The sequence below is a fragment of the Schistocerca gregaria genome, chromosome 4 (assembly GCF_023897955.1).
Source record: "Schistocerca gregaria isolate iqSchGreg1 chromosome 4, iqSchGreg1.2, whole genome shotgun sequence".
Taxonomy (NCBI): Eukaryota; Metazoa; Arthropoda; class Insecta; order Orthoptera; family Acrididae; genus Schistocerca; species Schistocerca gregaria.
Window position 1 is genome coordinate 325,427,473 of NC_064923.1, and position 18,860 is coordinate 325,446,332.

Sequence of the window (18,860 nt, forward strand, 5' to 3'; positions counted from 1 at the left end):
TTAACTTTCCGGTTAGAAATAATGAACCTAGAGTTAGGGGATGAAAGTTTCTATGGAAATAACACCACAGAAAGTCAATAGCAGGAGCAACGTAAACCTCCGACTGCAGTTAGTAGAATCGCTTTTTGGTCAGTAGTACATTTGGAAAAGATAATGCAATCAATGGCCATAATTAGCGTGTAAGTTTACAAGTTTCGCCACGTTTATGAAGGTCGAAAACGTCACCGAGATGCTCATCAAACTCCACTGGTAAACGCTACAAGACAGGTTTTGCCCATCACAATGTGATTAACCAAGAGCATACGCTCCTAGAAGAGTCAACCAATATTATTCCTTCCTCCTACATAAATCTTGACAAAATAAGATGACAGTAATGGTGGAAATAAAGAGAGAGAGAGAGAGAGAGAGAGAGAGAGAGAGAGAGAGAGAGAGAGAGAGAGAGAGAGAGAGAGAGAGAAAGAAGTAAAAGGGGAAAAGAGAGTTACTGGTACATGCAAGAGCATCCGCCACGTATTATAAAGTGATTTGCGGGGTACTGATGTACACAACGTGAACAAGTTTGGGATTTTTAGTTACTTACTCTTTTTTCTGCGTTTGATGTATATACCACGCAGCCAAAATATCTGTAGGTAAAGGTACATTCAATGACTAAAAAAATGTGTAAGGACCTAGAGAGCATACAGGATCTTATAACAACACATAATAGCATGCAATAAATACAAACGTGACTGAAATACAGATTTGTAACTCCTATCAACGACTTTTTCCACACACATGTATCGAAATTGTTATACAGAACTGAACTTGTCAAGGTGAAATGTTTTCAGTTTGTTATAAAATTTAAGATTGCTGTTTGCCAGACATGCAAAAACACTGGGTAAGTTATCAACAATTTTGGTCACAGCATTTTGCACCCTTCTTTGTGCTACAGGCAATTTTAATGTGGAATAAAAAATGTAATTTTCTCTCCTCGTAAACTATAAACATCAGAGTTACTTTTTAATTGTAGTGGACTACTTACAATAAAGATCATGAGGAAATAAATATACTGTGAAGCAGTGGTAAAAATTTATAGCTCCTGAAACAAATGTAAACAAGACAACAGTGGGTGAGCACAACATATTACTCTTACAGCACGTTTTTCAGTAATGTAAACCTTAAAGATGAGTTACCCCAGAAAATTATACCACATGGCATTGTCGAACGAAAACATGTAAGCTATGTTAACTTATTGATTCGGTTCTCACCAAGATTTGCAATGATTATAAGTGCAAATATGTTTGTATTGGGTTGTTCTATCACGTTAAAAATGTTTTCTTACTTGCATCATTAATATGTATATGAAATCTAAAAATTTTGAACTTTCCGCTTTACTTACTATTTCTACACACATTTGTTGCATTTATTATTGGTACAGTACCTATACATTGCAGAACCGAATATGTTGTGTCTTTTAAAAATTGAGATTTAAAGTATTTGCAGGAAACCACTCAATTACTCTTTTAAGAATATGATTTACCATTTCTTCCGCTGCTGCACGTATGTTTATACTGACTACAGTGCAAGTGTCATCTGCAAAAAAGATCTAAGTTTGCTTGTTGTGTGCAAGGCGGAAACCCCTTACATAACATAAGACAGACAGTACTGACCTATGACTGAGCCTTGTGGAATCCTGCAAGTGATTTCTCCTCCGTCATAAGAATCTACCTTGTTACATTGGTTAAATTATTTAGTACAACTATTTGCATTCTTTTTGTTAGCTATGACATTATCCATTGGTCGACTATACCATCAGTTCTGTAATACCTCAGCTTACCTAGGAGGTTACTTGATTCACAAAGTCAAGTGCTTTACGTAAGTTACAGGAAATACCAACCAGTGCTATTAGGTATTAAAGTGTGTAAAACTTGGTGTTTGAATGTGTTTATGTCCCCCTCTGTAAAAACGTTTTGAGTTAATGATGCATTAAATACACTCCTGGAAATGGAAAAAAGAACATATTGACACCGGTGTGTCAGACCCACCATACTTGCTCCGGACACTGCGAGAGGGCTGTACAAGCAATGATCACACGCACGGCACAGCGGACACACCAGGAACCGCGATGTTGGCCGTCGAATGGCGCTAGCTGCGCAGCATTTGTGCACCGCCGCCGTCAGTGTCAGCCAGTTTGCCGTGGCATACGGAGCTCCATCGCAGTCTTTAACACTGGTAGCATGCCGCGACAGCGTGGACGTGAACCGTATGTGCAGTTGACGGACTTTGAGCGAGGGCGTATAGTGGGCATGCGGGAGGCCGGGTGGACGTACCGCCGAATTGCTCAACACGTGGGGCGTGAGGTCTCCACAGTACATCGATGTTGTCGCCAGTGGTCGGCGGAAGGTGCACGTGCCCGTCGACCTGGGACCGGACCGCAGCGACGCACGGATGCACGCCAAGACCGTAGGATCCTACGCAGTGCCGTAGGGGATCGCACCGCCACTTCCCAGCAAATTAGGGACACTGTTGCTCCTGGGGTATCGGCGAGGACCATTCGCAACCGTCTCCATGAAGCTGGGCTACGGTCCCGCACACTGTTAGGCCGTCTTCCGCACACGCCCCAACATCGTGCAGCCCGCCTCCAGTGGTGTCGCGACAGGCGTGAATGGAGGGACGAATGGAGACGTGTCGTCTTCAGCGATGAGAGTCGCTTCTGCCTTGGTGCCAATGATGGTCGTATGCGTGTTTGGCGCCGTGTAGGTGAGCGCCACAATCAGGACTGCATAGGACCGAGGCACACAGGGCCAACACCCGGCATCATGGTGTGGGGAGCGATCTCCTACACTGGCCGTACACCTCTGGTGATCGTCGAGGGGACACTGAATAGTGCACGGTACATCCAAACCGTCATCGAACCCATCGTTCTACCATTCCTAGACCGGCAAGGGAACTTGTTGTTCCAACAGGACAATGCACGTCCGCACGTATCCCGTGCCACCCAACGTGCTCTAGAAGGTGTAAGTCAACTACCCTGGCCAGCAAATTCTCCGGATCTGTCCCCCATTGAGCATGTTTGGGACTGGATGAAGCGTCGTCTCACGCGGTCTGCACGTCCAGCACGAACGCTGGTCCAACTGAGGCGCCAGGTGGAAATGGCATGGCAAGCCGTTCCACAGGACTACATCCAGCATCTCTACGATCGTTTCCATGGGAGAATAGCAGCCTGCATTGCTGCGAAAGGTGGATATACACTGTACTAGTGCCGACATTGTGCATGCTCTGTTGCCTGTGTCTATGTGCCTGTGGTTCTGTCAGTGTGATCATGTGATGTATCTGACCCCAGGAATGTGTCAATAAAGTTTCCCCTTCCTGGGACAATGAATTCACGGTGTTCTTATTTCAATTTCCAGGAGTGTATTTCTGAAGAGACAGCACTTATCACACGGGAAAAAGAATTTAGTACTCAGCTAGAAACACCATCCAATCTAGCGGAGCTTTTATTTTTTGCCAGGCTACAGAATTTTCATAATTTCAAACAGGAAAAGAAGTGGCACACCCATATGGTTGAATTTTATATGAGTTGCTTTTTCAAAAATTTCCTTTGATTTCCCTTGGGAACTGTTCATACCAACATTTTTACTACATTTCAGAACTGATTATTAAACATAAATGCTACCTGCGACAGATCATTTGCAGCCCTTCCATTTAAAACAATTTTACCCTGTTCTGTGACCTTTAGTCCTGTCTCTCATTTCAGTATATTCCATAGAGACATAAGTCTGTTGTCTCAGTTTACCACATTTTTTCTTATTTCACCCTTTTTCGTATTTTATCCGCATCTTACACAATTTTATGTATTTTCCACGTTCTTTTTCGTGTTTCATCTTATTACGAGAGCTGAAACGCGCTGTTCCCAACATTGCATCGACGTCATAATGCCTTCAGCAAATCACTGTGCAGCATGTTCCCAAATTATTTATCATTGCTAAGGCGCCATCAGATTATGACTGTGTGCGTGACATCATAGTTTGTGTGTTAGAAATGAACACGTTGGTAGAAATAATGACTCACGCCCATTAATGACGTCATATCAAATTCTATAAGCACTACCAATTTCTAACCAAAGGTACGGTATGTATAAAAAATATCACACCATGATAAATGGGCCGCCTGCTAAGCCACCAACAGACTACTAGATTGGGTGACATTATAGTAAAATTCTGATTTGTGAGAGAAGACAGTCAGTGCCTTCATAAAAAATGTTTACAGTTGCCTATGAAATCATGATTGTACCTAGACGTACACCTGTCTGTTCAAAGCAATTCGACAGCCACGAATGTCCTTCAGAGTCCAAAAATATGGAAATCACAGGGGGAGAGATCGGCACTGTTTGAGAGATGTGTAAGGGCTTCCCAGTGAAACATCTACAGCGTAGTCGAAACAACCTTGCCAACATGTGAGCCCGCCAGCTTTATTGTCCATCAGTCATTTTACTGTCCCTTATATATACAGCTGCAATTAAAAGTGGTCTATTTTTCAGTGTTAACTCACAAGCACAAACACATCTTTTATTATGTCTGCAAAATCTAGTTATTCTATGTTTTTAAATTGCGTTCTGTCTTAATATATATAATAATTCCTTCTCCTCCAGTATTAGTTCTACATCAGTAACAAGCTAGTGTGTAATCTCTTATATTTAACTTCCCTAACAATGTGGTTATGTGGTATTCAGGTAGCTACAGGAGTTATATTTTTTCCGAACGCTCAAAATTTTCCAAACACACAAGAAACTCTTCTATTTCATATAACGAAAAGTTCTCGTGTATCATATTTGGCTTCCTGTATTTCGAAAGTAATTTACATGCCGTTGTCGTCGTTAAATATAAAGTCATTATCACAGGTTTTTGTTTGTTTTCTCTATCTGTCGTTTGCGATATTTGTAAACACCATTATCTTTACGTTTTACTCGTATTTCATGTAGTAGGCTCATTGTACCCTTTTTTAGTACAATGGGTAAAATTAAAGAATATCGCTCAAATTAGCCACACCACGTTGAAACAGTCATACAATTTATATCAATATACTTGGGCGACTTTTTTTTCTTTTTAAAGGGGGGGGGGGGGGGGGAGGGGAGCGGGAGGAGAATTTTGGCGTGGAGACACAGATAGAAGAGGCACCTATGTAGACAGTGACACAGCAAATGTCTTCCGGATGTCCTTTAAAGGTACAGGACGCGACCCAAGGCTTGCTGTTGCGTTTTATGTCAGTGGTAATGCACAGACAGATGAGACTGAGGATAAGAAAATTTACGACTGAACAGATCATGAGGTTTGCAGATATTAATAAACTATAAACATTTCTCAGGTTTACACAAAGACCATTTTACAAAGGATCATTTTGGGGGTGTTTGTCTCTCTTTAAGTGTGGAAAATGAGGGGTTTATATAACAGCAACGACGGTTGTTAACAACTAATTCTATTGGTGAGATGAAGAATCTGATCTGATTAATTTAATTTTACACACCATTACAAGAAAGTAATTTTCCCAGTGTGGAAAACTTAGCTGCTAGGCCTGATGTAACGCACTTCACGATCTGGGCGAAGGTTCTTGAAGCTCGGTTCTGAGAATGAGAAATGACTGTCAGCGAGAGTCCGGTGATAGAAGCCTGGACCAGTTCAATACAGGCCTGCTGCCATGAGGATGTTGTCAAATAATACTGTGATGTCGCCTCAATGCTATACACCGTCTGGTATTGAAAAGGATTAACACCCAAATAAAAGTCCGCCTGCCTATGTTCCGTTGGCTTCCAACTCATAATTAACACACTGGAAATCTATCCTCAGAATACTTGACACAAAAATGGTTCAAATGGCTCTGAGCACTATGAGACTTAACATATGAGGTCATCAGTCCCCCAGAACTAACCTAAGGACATCGCACATATCCTTGCCCGAGGCAGGACTCGAACCTGCGACCGTAGCGGTCGCTCGGTTCCAGACTGTAATGCCTAGAACCACACGGCCAGTCCGGCCGGCATACTTGACACAATGAGCATGTAACTGTTCTCTTGTTTTAATGACAGTAGACAATGGGAAGATACTATTTCTTTCAGATCAAATTTTGTAAAAGGAAGGTACAATCAATTCAAAAGAAATAAATCGTAAGTCCTATACACTGTAATTTCCTTAAAAAAAAATACTTGTTTCTCAGAGAGTACAATGCAGTTGATTCGTCTCTTTGAAATCTACGTAGCTAGAAGCAAAAATTATTCAACCAACATTTTTTGCTTCACTCACAGAAGCATGGAAATTTTCGTCATGTTTACACGTTTCATTTAACTAAATTACTACAACGTAACTGAAGAATATGTTTCTCATTTAGCAGTACTCGGAAATAGCGCCCCCTAGCGCCAAATGTTACCTGGCATGAGCCAAAGACTTTTGTAACATTTCTAAGACGAGTTAGTTCAGCTTAACATTCACAATGAAACATTGAATAACAATGAATAACACAAAATGTGTGGCGGTCATTATATCAAAATAATATCACGTACTTCACCACTGAAAAGGATCTACTCTTATTTTTGTGGTCCTATTCCTGCTTATGCGCAGCTTCGTCGGAAAACAAGTTACTAGAAATGCTCCAGTTCCACCGTCGTCACTACCACTCGATGCGACGTACCGAAGTTTCTCCGTTGTTCTCATGTGTTGAATTCTGCTCTACGAGTTGGCCGGCTACAGCCCTCCTCCCCTGCCGCCATCTCCACCCCACCGCCACCCCTCACTGGCGGATCTGGTTTCTGCTGTCCCAGCAACTCAACACGGACGCTATCTCCCGGAATGCCCGCACATCAGCAACAGTCCTAAATTCGGTAATGTGTCGTCCATACGGATTACGGGCGCCTACGTTCTGATAATTGCTTCACAACCAAGAGCTCGGAAATGTCCGCATCAATGCGGCTCGCAGCAGGAACTCCTTCTCCGCTTAGAAGTATACATCCACATCTACATACATGCTCCGCAAGTTCAGTGACCGACGCCGGTAGCTGAGTGATCAGCGCGACGGACTGTCAATCCTAAGTGCCCGGGTTCGATTCCCGGCTGGGTCGGAGATTTTCTCCGCTCAGGGACTGGGTGTTGTATTGTCCCAATCATCATCATTTCCTCCCCATCGACGCCCAAGTCGCCGAAGTGGCGTCAAATCGAAAGACTTGCACCAGGCGAGCGATCTACCCGATGGGAGACCCTTCACACGCCATCATTATTATTGTTATTACTATAGTTCAAATCTTGGCGGCTCGCCCAGACGCTGGAGGTTGCTGCGTTGCCAGATGCACGCGCCAAGAGAAGCAGCGTCATAGTATAGTATAGTTCGGAAACTTACGTTTGGGGGGGGGGGGGGGGGGGGTCCGCGCAGTTAATGAAGTAAAGCCACCACGGCCGCATTAACCCTTTTGCTGCTACAGAGACGTGCTCCCCGCATTCCGCGCAGCGCGCGATTTTGTCATCACTACACTGCTCGCCTGTGCAGACACATGGTGTTCCGACTGCTTTGACACACTTATCATTCGATTTCACAAAAACTATTTGACCCAAAAATTTGATTTTTACACATCATCTTGACTGATACATTCCCCCCATCACTGACTTAATTTTGTTTCGATGTTCAACGCAGTTATTGTGTAGTAGCAATAAATGTAGTAAACCATTGCACGAAATTTTGAAGAGTTTGCAGAGGTAAAAGTTCACAGCGTATAATTTCCGTATGGTCGATTTTAGTTGCCACTAGAAATTTCAAAAACTTACATTCAAACGAATAAAATTCATGAAATAAGACACTTCGATTTTGTTTTTAAGTAAAGAAAATACTAAGCACTGAATAAGGTTTGAACTCAGAACGTTCAGCTTAGCATCCAAACACCTTAACCATTATGCTAATGCAGCTCGTCGTTCAACAGAATTCCTGGAGGACTTTAAAGAATCGCGCAAAATGCCGACAAACATTGTTGGTATGACTATGAATTACTCACGTTTTGTCGAAGTACAATAGGAAATAAACAATTACCACTGTTCTTTACTGCGTAAAAGTGGTTAGTGAGAATGAATTTCCTTGCTATCGCCTGAATTAGGAGGCTTTTTACTTGTTTGGTTTAATTAATTAATAGAATATGAAGCAATTGGTAAAAAGAATGCTTTCTTTTATAGAAAGTCTGCTATGAAGACATTGCTTTTGTTCAATTACTTTATTTATGACTGAACGTTTCTAAAACTGAAGACACTCGACCGTGCTCTGCACTGCAGTCGAGCTCTGGCAACGCCGTTCTCTGTTCATTGGCTGACTGCGTTTTGTGACGTCAGATGCGCAGAACGAACCTAAACTCGGCCGACGTCGTAAATGACGCGCACTTTAGTACAAAAATACTTTTATAAGGGCGTTCCTAATCTAGATGTTGAGCTTCTTGAATCCAGTCAACAAAAACATCTTCGTATAAGTCACTTAAAGTGTAACATTGTGCGTCCATTTTTCCATTGCTAGTAATTCTTTTTCCTACTCCATTAGCAAATGGAACGAAGGAGAACTTGATTCCTACACTCCTCTGTAAGAGTTGTAATCTCTCTCATTTTCTCCGTATAGTCCTTACGAGGGGTGAACACTGGAGGCAGCAGAGCCATTTGCGCTCTGCGGCAAATGCTAGTTTTATAATCTTCCTGGATACCGTTTCGCGGAAAGATAATGTATTTGATTCCAAGGATTCATATCTAAGCTTGCAGAGCATTTCCGTAACACTCTCATACCGGTCAAACCACGCCTCTGAATTGCTTCGAAGTCTCCATTTGATCCTAACAGATTAGGATCCCAAGCACTAGAGTAGCATAAAAGAATGGACCGCCCAAGTATTCCATATATGGTTTTCTTTACAGGGACGCCACACTTTCTTCGAATTTTCTAAATAAACCGTAGTCACAACTGGCCTTAAGCACTCGTTCTGTTTTATATGTTTCGTAACGTCACGCCTAGATATTTCATCCACTAAATTGAGTCGAGCAGCATACCATTCACACAACATACGAACACTGCAGGAAAATTTCTCTCATTCATTTGCATCGACTTACAGCCATTCACATTTAAAGCATCTCACAGAAATTCTGCCCTGGTCATTCCGAAATCCCGACACAGTCAGTGATCGACGGCACCCTGCCGCACACAGCAGCGTCACCAGCGAATAGGAGCGGTCTTATCGCACCTCGATGCGGAAGTACTGGACAACGCTCGTTGTTCAAAAGTGGTTCAAATGGCTCTGAGCACTATCGGACTTAACTTCTGAGGTCATCAGTCCCCTAGAACTGAGAACTACTTAAACCTAACTAACCTAAGGACACGCGTCCATGCCCAAGGCAGGATTCGAACCTGCGACAGTAGCGGTCGCGCGGTTGCAGACTGTAGCGCCGAGAACCGCTCGGCCACTAAAGCCGGCAACATTCGTTGTCCATGGCGATGTACTGCGTTATATTGCTCAAAACGTCTTCGACGCAGTCTCATAGTTACGAATGTATTCCATATGTTTGAGCCCTTCTTAACAATGTGTACTGTGGTACAGTGTCGAACGCTTTGCTGAAATCCTGGAACTTACGAGTAAAATCTGCCTGTTGTCCATTGTTCGTAGAATATCGTGTGTGAAAATGAGCAGCTACTGATTCGCAAGAGCGATGCTCTGTAAACACCTACTGACTGTTTCCTCTCCCACATTTTAATAACTAAAGACGAAAGAAGCAATATTGCTGCTAGGTCCTTGTGCCTAGAAGGATGGAAACATTTCGATCTATGAAATCTCGTAATGTTTTAATGATTTCTGAGTAATGAGCGTGGAACTTAGTCCTTGGGCTTGCCTACGAAAAATCAATGAAGGGACAAAGAAGCCAATTCATACATAGAGATCGCCGCACGGGATTAGCCGAGCGGTCAGTCTGCTTCAGGCGGTGGCGCGGCACGGACCTGCTGTCCAGGCCGCGGGCGCGCGTGGACGAGGAAGTGTTTACACCGCCGGTACTCGCGCGTGTTGTTGTCTGACTGGATCGCCATGGCACACAATTTTCGAAAGACTACGCTCCAATTTACGTTCGACAACGAATTTGCCAGACCAAAAGCTTTCGAAATAGTGCGTTTTTCGAGGGAAGAGGTTCGTTTACCTGCTGCAGACATAATTGGAATACACGTGTCCATTGTAAGCAGCAAAATGTACGTAAAGATGACCGATGAAGCTGCGTGTGAAAGAACTCTCACCGATGCTCAAAGAGGATTTAAATTTCGACACTCGGATGGCCATATCAGCGATGTCACAGTAGCTCCTTCAGGATTGGGTGTGAGGGTCATTCGGATTTTTGAATTGCCGTTTGAGGTGCCAGAATCGATGGTTACTGAATCGCTGCGACCATATGGAACGGTACTTAGTCATACGCCTGAACGCTGGGCAAGTTTTAGCAGCTATCCTGTGCTAAACGGCGTCCGACAGGTGCGGATCGTCCTTACTAAACATATCACTTCTTATTTATACATTGGAGGATGTCGAGCTATTGTGATTTACGGTGGCCAGCCACGCACCTGTTCTGGCTGTGGTGGAGAAGGACATATCCGCTCGGAGTGCTTCCAACGCCGCGTCGTGCAGCTGCCACATGAAGAAGCGTCACAGCGAGAAGTTCTCACGCAACTGCCGATGACGTACGTGTCGGTAGCCCGCCGGGAGGTGTTGCCAAGTTCGGAGCGTGACAATGACGTGTTTATGCAAGAGCAGACCGAGTTACGGGAGCATGGAGGTGACTCGGAGAATGTCCCTACACCCACGTCACCTCAGTCGAGGGAGGACCCTTCCGAAAACTCACATGTAGCACGCGGCGTGGAAGTAGAGATCGAGACAGTGGCGCCGGCAACAGACCAACGAACGATCGACGAACACAGTGAGGCAGCAGAGAGCAGGGCACGGAAACAGCGATCGCCGAAGCGTCGCAAAAAGCGTCGCCATAGTTCGGGTGACACGTCCCCCCCTAGCCTAGGGGACACGGAAGGTATGCTAGCCGCAGAACTGTCTGACACGGACCACGTGCCTTCAGATGACGCTGACAGGATTCCGTCAGGTGGTGACCGGATGTCCTGCCTTTCAGATGGTCCCTCTTCATTGGCACCGACTGACCCAGCGCTGCCGACGAAGGAGTCAGGGACACCAATGTCCCGGCAGACACGTCGAAATACATCAGAGGACGTTTCTCGGGTTGATGACCACTGCGACAGGGCGGAACCAGTCGAAGACATACAGGAATTGCCACCCCCTAATGAGGACCACTCACATACAGGATGCACACCACGGAACGACAACAACGGAGGGCCACGCGTTGGAGGCCACCCCTCTGAGCACGAATAGTGGACTAAAGCCCTTGGAGTTCTCCATGACATGACACGAGCATGACAACGACAACGAACCAAGCATATAAGGTGGGCACAGTGAACATTAACACCGCACGTTCGCTTGCAAAGAAGCAACTTCTCCGGGACATGATTTACGCCACAGACGTTGACACTCTGCTGATGCAGGAAACCTGCAATGCTGCTTTTCTCGACGTGCATGGATACAACACTTATCTAGCGCCGACTGCAGATGGAGGACGTGGCACAGCGATACTAGTTCGGGAAGGGATTCCGATGTGTGACCTCGATTATCTTCCTTCGGCTCGGGGTTTGGCTATGACCGTGAACGCCATTCGTATCGTCAACATCTATGCACCCTCCGGATCTGACAAGCGCCAGGCGCGTGCACGATTCTACTCGGAGGAGATTGCCCCCCTATTCCATGGGACTGGACAGACAGATGCAAACGGAGGTGGATGGTCCGGATGCAGAGGCGCTATTGGAACCCCTAACGGAAGATGACATCCGGGGCGCACTCGCGAAGGGTGCGGTGCATAAATCCCCTCGGCCAGATGGGTGACACTCGAATTTTACCGCGCATTTGCGGATTTAATGTCCCAGTTGGTACTGATGTATAATGAGTTATGTAATATCCAAGACAATACCACCAGACCAGGCTTGTCTAGGGGTTCGGAGCAACATACATTCTATCCTCGGCGAATACCGTGACGTAATTTCCCTGACGGAAGCTTGTCGCATGCGAGCGGCGTTCGTATCAGTGGATTTTGATCGTGTCTTTGACAGGTTCAACCATGATTTCCTTGACTCGACTAAGCCACGCATGGTGGTACCACAGGATTTTATTACCGTCCTCATGCGCCTCCTTCGCGGCGCTTCTTCGACGGTGAGAGTCAATGGCAGGGAGGTAGGACCGATTCCTGTTTGCAGCTCAGTTAGGCAAGGATGTCCCTTGTCAATGATACTGTTTACAATAGCGCTCGAACCATTGATGCAGACTCTTAGACGGACTCTAACAGGCGTCCGACTCCGTGCGAGCTCCTTCACGTGTCGTGTATATGCCGACGACTTGATGATACTCGTCCGGTCGGAGAACGAAGTAAGTCAGGTGGTTACCCTTCTTACTACGTACGGAGTAGCTGCGGGAAGCAGTGTCAACATGAATAAAACCAAGATCATGCACATCGGTCGAGGGCTGGACGCTCTGCACAGTCCGTTTACGACGGTGGACATCTTGCGATGCTTAGGTGTATTGTTCACCCGATCGCTACCGCAATCAGCGGCGGCGAGCTATCGACGTCTCCTCCAGCACGTCCGACTGCACATACGCAACAATTCACTCCGAACGCACGACCTGCTCCAAAGGGTGGACTACACTAATGTTCACCTGGCCTCGCGACTGCCGCACCTGGCAAAGGTACTGCCAATGCCACATGGTATTGCTGACAGATTAATGACGGCCTTTGGATACTATGTCAGCCAGGAAATGTTGTTTAAGATCAAATACAAAACTTTGACTCTCCCACACCATTCTGGAGGACTTAACCTCACGGATGTGCGGAACAAGGCTCTATCTCTATACCTGCGAGCGACGCCGTCACTACGCCATCACGTCGGCCATCCTGGATGTGCTTCTTCCCACGTCCTTTGAACCACCGGTGGCGGTAGGCACAATCTCGCCCTCGTTTTCTCACCTCGCGCGTTTTTTTGTTGACTTTAGTTATGTTCAGTTACAGATACCCTCTACAAGAATCCCCACTACCCGTGAGATATATCGATACTTGCGGCGTCATCATGGCAGCAATGTTGTCGAACTTAAACTCCCAACACGAAACTGGCGACAGATTTGTCGAGCTGTCCATGCACCTCTCCTCACCACAGCAGCGCGATTGTCATGGTATACATTAATCAACCGCCAACGATTGTGCGACATTCGCATGGTAGATTCCCCGCTCTGCCTTATATGTGGCAAGCAGGACACCGACGAACATTCTCTGCAGTGCGGTGAGGCAACGGATGTTTGGCGGCTGACGCAACGCATCATGGCCCTCCTCCGACGCGCCGACGATCACGACGGACGCTTTATTTTTCCCTGACGCTGTCTTTTTCCCCTCACAAGAAACATCGGCTATCCGATGGATTGGAGGACACGCATCGCACTACGTGCTCTCGCGGCCCTTGATATCGGGCATGGACTGTTGGCATTGTCTACTAGAACAACACGAGATCATCCGATGCCACTCTAAAAATAAAACGCATTTTGCGAACTTTCTAGGCAGCATGTTTCATAACCCGCGAAGCGGTGGGGAGTCCCAGGTTTACGTTGTTTCGAGGGATAGGATTTCCTCCCTGTGAAGTGACGAGGATGTCACTTCGGCCTATATTACTTTCCCTTCCTTTTTATTTTCGATTTTTCTTTTGGGACATTAAAATTAAATGACAAAAAAAAGCGGTCTGAGGCGCTGCAGTCATGGACTGTGCGGCTGGTCCCAACGGAGGTTAGAGTCCTCCCTCGGGCATGAATGTGCGTGTTTGTCCTTAGGATAATTTAGGTTAAGCAGTGTCTTCCACCCGTGCAACCACGCTCGGTTGTTGTTACTTTTCATTCCACTTTGCAGCACTGAAGTTCTGGACTTGCCTTTTGATTTCCTTCCCACAAAATCTCCTTCAAATACGTTCTTTATCAATGCATTATGACGAATTAGGAGTCCAATTAATTTATTTTTTATTTTCTATAGAGTCTTTTCGTTTATTTCTTTCGTCCGCAGCTCGTGGTCGTGCGGTAGCGTTCTCGCTTCCCGCGCCCGGGTTCCCGGGTTCGATTCCCGGCGGGGTCAGGATTTTCTCTGCCTCGTGGTGACTGGGTGTTGTGTGATGTCCTTAGGTTAGTTAGGTTTAAGTAGTTCTAAGTTCTAGGGGACTGATGACCTCAGATTTCAAGTCCCATAGTGCTCAGAGCCATTTGAACCATTTTTTTATTTGGTTTGGTCTTTGTTATTATTTTTGAAATATTTATTGCTCTTCCGTTATTGTTAATGTGTATGTTACCAGACTAGGAGAATTCGATTAGTTACTTTAGATTTGTATTTCTGGTCTTGTTTTTACTTGCCTGACCTACGTATGTATCATCAACATTTTAGTTTGGCTGTCTTCATTCTTAGCTAAACGTTGTCCACACCATGAACCAACACTGCTGTGTGCTTTATCTCATTTTGCAGATTTGCATGACTGCAAAATAACACGAAATCTAATTCTTTGCATTTATTTCCTTCAATTCCTTTTGTGTAATTTTTCATTGTTTTTATTGCCCTGCCTTAAAACCTAGTAGCAAACTGGACAAACAGACAGTACCCCAGCGATCGTTTCACTAAGGCTGTGGGTATCTACATAAAAAATTTACATTTGTTTTCTGAGAAGTACAGTAGTCGTTTGAGTATCTTCACGTAGAAGATTTTATACGCCAAATAATCGTCGTGTACTACAAACTTTTCCATGTTGCTACAACTTAATTCTTTCATTACCTGCCCACCGATGTACGCAAGAAAAACACCCTGTTGCAACTCGTCAAAAAATATGACAGTTTTAGGGAGAATACGACGGTCAGATTTTAAGTTTTTAGAAAAACTACATTCTTTCATTATCTGCCCACCGATCTTCGGAAAAAAACACCCTGTTGCAACTCGTCAAAAAATATGCCAGTTTTAGGGAGAATACGACGGTCAGGTTTTTAAGTTTTTACAAAAACTACGAATGAAAAACTTTTTTATACAAATCGTTTTACTGTTTCTCAGAATACTCGTCTTTAAAATTTATTAATTTCTGCATGAGTAAGGACCAGTGGTGGAAACTTTTTTTACAGTCTGATGTTGGTGTCTCAAAGACATTGTTTTGGAGGTATTTAGCGGCTTCCTGAGACGGTTAAATAGCAATCCACGTGTTTTTTGTTTGACGCAAGAGAACAAACGGAAGGTATTAAGCAACAATTTAGGTGTTTATAGGCAGTGAGACATCGATTTGACGTTGTTCCGTCAATTGATCTGTTGTTTGACTGGCTATGAGACAGATGGCATTGTCATGATGAAGGAGGATGCGATGTAGATTTTTCTTATTTCATCGGAGATGTGTAGTAAACTAATTGTTGAATACCATTCAGCATTAACTTCTCTAGTCTAATGCGATGGTCAACACATACCATGAGTAATCAAACAAACACAGTATATCCTTTTTTTGTGCATTTCAGTGAATCAATTGACACGAGCTTTCTTTGAGCTACGATCAAATTACGCTGAACAGATCTTTTTTTACAATTAATGTTGATGCAAAATCGAATGGATTGGAGTCTTCGATATCGCAAAGAACGCCTCTACCTCACTACAAAACACATGCGCCCTATATTAATGTACAGAGCTACGATAAATGATTCATTCGTTTTCGAAGCTCTACATTTCATGCACAAATATGATTGCTGCATTAATAGTACCGTAAACTTACAAACTTTCCATTTTGCACTCTACAAATGTTCTGTTAGTGCCCCTCTGGTCACACGACGTAAGTCCAACCGGTGGCCAAGTTTGTGCTTAAGTTATATAGCGTGGTCTAAGGCGCTGTAGTCATGGACTGTGTGGCTGGTCCCGGCGGAGGTTCGAGTCACCCCTCGGGCATGGGTGTGTGTGTTTGTCCTTAGGATAATTTAGGGTACGTAGTGTGTAAGTGTAGGGACTGATGAACTTAGCAGTTAAGTCCCACAAGATTTCACACATTTTTTTTTTATTTTTGTTATATAGCGACACCCTATACCACTGATGGTAATCACAGCAACATTGACGCGTTCTCTGAGCTCCTTGGTAATGGGGGAAGAAAAAACGGTTCTTCACCCTCGCAGTACAAGAGAGGGGAGGGGGGACTTTGTATCCAGATTTTACAATTACAATGTAGTCAGATACGTGTACTTTATATTTAAAAAATTTCAAAAATTTTTACTGTTTTTAACAAAGTCTTCTACCACACTCCATAAACGATTGCCGGCCGGTGTGGCCGAGCGGTTCTAGGCGCTTCAGTCTGGAGCCGCGCGACAGCTAAGGTCGCAGGTTCGAATCCTGCCTCGGGCATGGATGTGTGTGATGTCCTTAGGTCAGTTAGGTTTGAGTAGTTCTCAGTTGTAGGGGACTGATGACCTCATATATTAAGTCCCATAGTGCTCAGAGCCATTTTAACCATTTTTTAAAACAGTACACTGAACTCGTGGTGTGGGCGATGTATAACCGTATGCTGAATCCTTGGTGCAAGCGCTGTCAGGGGAAATTTTGAGAAAAATAACACGAAAAAGTAGTACTTCAAGCAATTTTCGAATTAAAATTCTAGCACCCAGCATTTAAGTTTTATTACTTACCTGCATATAATTTTATCACGAAATTTTTGATATACTAAATTCTTAAAATTAAAAAACAACCAAAAGAAGTGAAATCTTATTTTAATTTTATTGTAATTGACTTTCCGCTCTACTTCCTAACTTAACAGAGTAAGCTCTTCTAGTTGTAAAGATGAGATACCCTCATAAGTCGCAGTTGTTTAATATTTTTTGGCACTTTTCTTATTATTTCGTGTGTGTGTTTGTCGAAATGTAAAGTATCGATATTTTGGCAACAACTGGTTAAGTGAAATCTTACTTTAATTTTATTGTAAGTTTCTCCGTTAAACTCAGCCCATAAATTTAAGTCTCAGTAGCAGATGTGACATTTCACAATGAATGAAAAATTAAGTAATCTGTTTTCAGATCACTAACTCTTTAAAAAGTATGTTGTTAATAAAAGTCAACAACAATTAACAGTTTTTTTTAGGGAGAGAAAATGAAGTACACCCCCATCCCCTCTCTCTGGTGAGACACGTCGTTAAAAATATGCCAGTTAATGTACTCCCAAAGAAATAATCAAAAGGCGTAAGACCAGGCGACCCAGCGGTGGCCAACGTAACAATGTCATTTCATCACTATGCCCAGTCCAGCAATGCGGAAGTTCGTCGTTTAGGTAGCGGCCAACATCGATGCTCCACTGAAGGGGTGCTCCGTCTCGTTGGACGAAGAAATTCTCGGTATCAGCAGCCAGTTGTGGAGACAACCAAAATTGCAGTATATCAAGGTAAGAGCTACCTGTCACCTTCTTCTCACAGAATAATAACGACCCATACAGCTTCGTCTATGACCCTGCACCGAAAACAAGCCTTCAGCGAATCTCATTCGTGTCCCACATTCTCACATTTTGGCTACTGAACTTTCCAGACAAACGAAAGGCTACTTCGTCGCTGAGTATCAGCTTGGCTGCGAATTGTTGATTATGAAGTGGTTCTTCCATTTTTTTTTTTTGTGTTTTGGCTGCGTATGAAACTTTCCCTCATCCTCGACATGGTTGCATCTGTCACACTTGGTCTATCGGCACGTTTTTTACAGAGACAACCCATGCCTCTAAATTGTCGATAACAATGCTTTGTTTACATGGCGGTTCGGTTCCATAATTCCTTCTGTATGCACGCTGCATTTATAACAGATAAACATCTCGCATATTCCAACACAACAAAACTCTTCTTGCTTTGCCACCGCCGGCCGCTGTGGCCGAGCGGTTCTAGGTGCTGCAGTCCGGAACCGCGCTGCTGCTACATCTACATCTACATCTACATGACTACTCTGCAATTCACATTTAAATGCTCGGCAGAGGGTTCATCGAACCACAATCATAGTATCTCTCTACTATTCCACTCCCGAACAGCGCGCGGGAAAAACAAACACCTAAACCTTTCTGTTCGAGCTCTGATTTCTCTTATTTTATTTTGATGATCATTCCTACCTATGTAGGTTGGGCTCAACAAAATATTTTCGCATTCGGAAGAGAAAGTTGGTGACTGAAATTTCGTAAAAAGGTTTAGCCGCGACGAAAAACGTCTTTGCTGTAATGACGTCCATCCCAACTCGCGTATAATATCTGGCACACTCTCTCCCCTGTTACGTGATAATACAAAACGAGCTGCCCTTTTTTGCACCCTTTCGATCGCTACGGTCGCAGGTTCGAATCCTGCCTCGGGCATGGATGTGTGTGATGTGTGATGTCCTTAGGTTAGTTAAGTTTAAGTAATTCTAAGTCTAGGAGACTGATGACCTCAGTTCTTAAGTCCCACATTGCTTAGAGCCGTTTGAACCATTTAAGCTTTGCCGCCATTATTGCAAACACTGCATTCGTACAGCCAACTGGCGGGAAATAACGCACACTCATTGTGTGTACGGTTCTGTTTATGCAATCATATTTGTACATGTAATATTTTAGAAAATAGATAACTTTGAAAACGAATGAATAATTTATAGTAGCTTCGTAATTTAGAACAACAAAGGATGGTCAACCATTACGAAATTCGTCAATGGCGGAAGCTCGCCCACGACGAAAATTCTAATAATCTACTGTGATCAGTCTTTCCTGAAGATG

At 44.1% G+C, this 18,860-nt stretch overlaps 1 protein-coding gene across 7 annotated transcripts in view; it reads right to left on the bottom strand.

The window, feature by feature from the left end:
- LOC126365733 (multiple PDZ domain protein) overlaps nucleotides 1-18,860 on the bottom strand; it is a 2,074,088-nt gene that overhangs the window by 623,015 nt on the left and 1,432,213 nt on the right. The window lies entirely within an intron of this gene.